The sequence below is a fragment of the Fukomys damarensis genome, unplaced genomic scaffold (genome assembly GCF_012274545.1).
Source record: "Fukomys damarensis isolate Sample0158 unplaced genomic scaffold, DMR_v1.0_HiC HiC_scaffold_6, whole genome shotgun sequence".
Lineage (NCBI taxonomy): Eukaryota > Metazoa > Chordata > Mammalia > Rodentia > Bathyergidae > Fukomys > Fukomys damarensis.
The window spans coordinates 41,543,145-41,547,790 of record NW_022900918.1 but is presented as its reverse complement, the minus strand read 5'-3'; the positions used below and the strand labels follow the sequence as shown (position 1 = coordinate 41,547,790).

Here is a 4,646-nt window from a genome sequence, read left to right as displayed (position 1 = left end):
AGCGGCGCGGCGGGGGTCCCAGGAGCTGGCGCCGGGATTTGACCCCGCGTCGCCGCTCTGGTGCTCCCCAGCTGGCGCCTTCACCTGCCCTGGACGCGCGAGTGAGTCGAGGTTGGAGGGTGGACACGCAGCCCCAGAGCGACCCGGAGCCCCCCACGCGTGGGCCCAGGAATCGCTTCGGGCGTGTTCCTCTTGTTTGTGGACTCTGGTGTTTGAGGCCAGAGGGCTTTGTGCCCTTGCCTGGAAAGAGCTGTCTCTAATTTCCCACGACTTTGTAGCCCGGGGCCAGCAGGAGAGCCAGAGTAGGCGCTGCGTGCATTTCGCTTTCAAAGTCGCCGTCCTCCCCTTGCTCTATTAGTTTAAAAACCACGGCCACATTTATGTGAGTGTAAAGCTAAAGTGAAACCGCGGCCTCTTGTTCCACGCACGGATTGTTTTTAGTTTTCGTTTCCTCTGGTTCTGTGCTTGCCCAGAAAAGCTATGGATGTTTGGGCTTCCAGCCCCGGAGCAGACGCTGCAGTTCTGAGCTTTTCCCTGCCCTCCAGAGAATAAAGACTTGCAGTCCAGAGCTCAGAAGGTGTGGCCTCCAGGCTCACACTGCTTTTCCCCCTCAAAATGCTTAAAAAGGAGTTTTGCTAGTTGCCAGATTTCCCACGCTTACTTTTAAACTGTTTCTTAATCTTTTGATTTGTTTTTTTTCCTTTTTAAGAATTTCACATCTCTTCCAGAAGAATGCTACTCACTAACTCCTCTGTGCATGAATAAAATTTTAACTGTAACTAGGATAAACTGTTAAGTACAGCCGGCAGCCCAGGGTTTGTGTCTCCCAGGCTAGCTTCTTCCTTGGGGCCAGGGGCTGGCGATCCCATTCCCGGTGAACTGCAGATGTACCCGGCTCCTGGTCTGGCCGGCGCTGCCCTTGTACATGCCCTTCCGTGAGGACCATGAAGCCCTTTCTACAGAGTGGGTGCTAGAGCGCTTTATATGGGTTTAGAAATATTGACCAAGAGGTTTAACCCTTGAAGGCGAGAGCGGGCGAGTCTGTTGGGAAATAAGAACCCTGTGTGCGCTGATGTCCTAAGGGCGGTGTTGGCCTGGCAGAGCTAACTGAAGAGCTAGCGTTTCAGACCTCCAGGACTTCAAAAAAAAGAAGAAATCACTCACACAGGCAAACTGCTGTTCTTGCCTTAAAAATCAAACTCGTTGCTGTTGACTTTTGGATTATTTTAACTGTTTTCTAAAGGCCAAGTGCATTCCTGTCCACTAGCTTTGCTCTGTCCTCCACGGTATCACCAAGTGGCTTAAGATACCTGGTATGTGGCCCCTCTGGCGCCGACCTCACAGATGTTGTGACATTGTAATTTTCCTGGCTTAATTAGAGAAAGAAACAGTGTGCATATGACCTATGGGCATCCATGAACATTGACTTAAAAGTAACATTTTGCTAATTTTAAAATTCATGTCTCTTTTCATGTCATCCATAACATTTTTACTTACCTACTACCAACATCAGCTGTCGGGAAGAACAAGATGTTGGAATATCTCCAGTATCAAACCAAGTAAAGTAGAATTTAAAAATAAAGTTTGAATTAAATACTGCAGATTGGGACATCTGCACTCAGGAGCCAGCGGGTGTGATTCTTGAATTAGCTGCCTCTTCAGGCCGGGTCCGAATACCTTCGCCACAGACCTACTGTGCTCCAAGTGTGAGTTGCACTTATTACTCTTTTTTTGCGTGGGATTATCTCTCCTGAGATCACTGCTCATTTACTGGTGGACAGATTTTTCAAGTCATTGTTTTATCTTGGGCTGAAACTACCTTTCATTCCATTCCGGTCCTCACCTTATCTTTCTCAGCCTGGAAAGGAGGAGCAGGGTGTAGCCAGTTGTGTGTGTGTGTGTGTGTGTGTGTGTGTGTGTGTGTGTGTGTGTGTGTGTGTGTGTGTGTGTGTGTGTGTGTGTGTGTGTGTGTGTGTGTGTGTGTGTGTGTGTGTGTGTGTGTGTGTGTGGTGTGTCCCGCTGCACACGTTCTGGTCCCCAGGCCTCTCCCAGCCAGACCCCGCCACAGGTCCTATGTGAAGCTTCCTCACATGCCCTCTCGGGGCCAGCAAAGTGGCCTTTCTCTGAAGTATGGGGATGCCTTATCACTGCTGCTGGGCCTGGATGACCCAGAGCAGAGCGGCCATTGCGATCTGAGTCCCTGCAGGGCTGGCCCGCATTCCACCCGAGATGAACCTGTGTGAGTGGGCTGGCATCCCTCGGGCACCCTTAGCCCACGCGGGCTGTGCTGGTGGCCATGCTCTCAGCCGCTGTGCCCTTTGTCTGTGGAGCGGGAGGGGGACTGGCTGGCAGTGACCACGTATGTATGTCATGTGGCTCTTGCCAAAGTAGCAGTGCTGCAATTGGGCCACATGGACGCAGAGTGAGAGTGCTTAGGGACCTGGGGATCCTACATTTCGTGACTTCTTTTATCGAACAGCTGACCACCGACTCTTGGAATCTCCTGACTCAGTTTCGCTGCTCCATGCCTCCCAAAGACCCATTCATTTTTCCTTCCTTCCTCAGAGGCATCTAAAACCCCACCCCTAGGCCCCACCCCACCCAGGTGCTGTCCATGAAACAGGGTGACGCTCTGGTTCTGCCCCCTTGAAGGTTACGGAAGGGTAAGAGCTATGGGGAGAGAGGCCCATGGGGTCAGGCTGGTCAGCGCTATAGTGCAGGGAAACCAAGCCGCAGGGGTGGCCAGCTTTGGAGAATTGGGAAACTTCTGGAAGGCCATTTCACCTCTGAAGCATGTGGGATGGATAGGAACTGTGACCCATGGTTATTGTTCTTACCTGCGGTGGAATTATGACCAGGAAGAGTCTTGCCTGTCCTGTCTCAAGCCTGAGGGCCTTTGCATTAAAGGGTAACCTTCAAGCTCCCTGGTGGAGATACCAGATGCCGTTGTTTCTATTGTTACCGATCTGGTAGCTGACCTCTGGTAGCTGACCTAGGACCCAGACTGAGGAACAGAGAGGACTGGGGGTCCTGGTCTGAGGCTGGGCAGGTGAGGAGGCCGGGAGAGTCCCTGTCTCCAGGTGGCCGGTCCCCTGGGCTGTGGGGGGGTCACACACGGATGACTGCCTGTAGGCGTGAGTGCCTAGGAACTGACCCAGAAAACCCACTCCAGCCCCGGCAAGGACTGGGAACTAAAACCCCACATTATCCATTAACAAGCCTGCCGGCACATTTCTGGTTATTTAGTGAAGACCTGGTAAAGATTTTGCAGACAAAGGAACTCACAGGGTACGATAAAGTGAGACTTGCGCCCCAACTGTCCTGGGTGTTTGTTCACAGCAAACATTGCTGAACAGCCCCCCTTCCTGACATCCGAAAGGGATTAACCTCGTCAGTGTCTCTCAAGCAGGCTTGGCCTTTGGCGTTCCTGCCACAATAGAATGCCTAAAATACTATCGTCAGGGCACTGTTCTTCCTGCCATTATTAAGCAACCGCTAAAAAAAATGTCAGCTGGGGAACAATACAAAGCCATATCCCTACCATTCTTATGCAGACAATGGGAAGGGACAAACCAGGTTTTAATTGTGGTCTCTTTGGGGTGTCTTTGGGGTGTTGACAAGGCCAGGTAACTTGGGGGTTAATGTTTTACCCCTGTTCCCTTGGCCCTTTTGTCTGCTTTGTCCCAAGCTCTGCACTTCCAGGTACATCTTGGGGTGGCCCTGCTGCTCCCGTGGGGTCCCCATCATCCCCCAGAAGGCCCCGCCCAGTCCCTGGGACGAAGCCCCTAGTCCCGTGTTCCCAGGGGGCACTCACCCTGCTGTCCTTCGCACCTCTTGGCTCCAGGTGCTGCGCCCAGCTGGTCACGCCCTGTCCCAGCTCCCCTTTGGGTCGCTGGCGCCCCCTTCTGTGACCCCAGGGCTGCTGGCCCTCAGCTGCGGCTTCCTCCTTGTGCCTCTAGGAGTCCTGGCCTCCTCTCCCCACAGCTGTGGCCCTGCACAGTGGCCTGGCCTCTGCCTCTCCTCTTCTGCTGGGCGAGGCCGGGCCTCCTCACGTGGCCTGATTCTGTTGTCCCAGACCTGTGACCTGGTGACATGGGGTGAGGACTGACCCCCTCCTGAAGAAGCCACCTTCTCCCTCCCTGCCCTGCCCCTCCTGTGGCACTCTGCTGCTTCACTGCCCCTGGGTGCTTAGCACAGTTCCCCATTGTGCCTTCTCTCCAAGTCTCTTCTAAGATCAGAGTTACAGCGTGGACTATGCGATACCTAGATTTTTATTTTTATTTGCTTATTTTTTATTTATTGTTATTTATTTTTAGCTTTATTTGTTGGCTTAGTTTTTTTGTTTTGTTTTGAGACAGGATCTCGCCATGTAGTTAGGCCAGTCTTGAACTCGCTATGTAGCCCAGGCTTGCCTCAAACCTGTGATGATCCTCCTGCCTCAGCCTCCTGAATGCTGGGATTACAGGCATTTGTCACCACGCCAGCTGGATAAATCCAGCTTCAGTTAGACTCACGCTCAGGAGCAGCGCAGTCTCGCCCAGCTGAGGTCCCTTCTATGGGAAGCCAGGACAGTCTTTGTCGGGTGGAGACAGTGGCTGCGAGATTGCATGGCTCTAACCGCAGCCTTGTGGTTCGGCCAGCGTCAC

General features: G+C 52.8%; 1 protein-coding gene across 1 annotated transcript in view; it reads right to left on the bottom strand.

The window, feature by feature from the left end:
- Col4a2 (collagen type IV alpha 2 chain) overlaps positions 1-4,024 on the bottom strand; it is a 113,162-nt gene extending 109,138 nt beyond the window's left edge. Inside the window, exon 1 of the mRNA XM_010619977.3 lies at positions 3,815-4,024. The gene's annotated coding sequence lies outside the window, so the exon portion shown is untranslated. The remainder of the gene's footprint in view (positions 1-3,814) is intronic.
- Between the last annotated feature and the right edge of the window lie 622 nt (positions 4,025-4,646).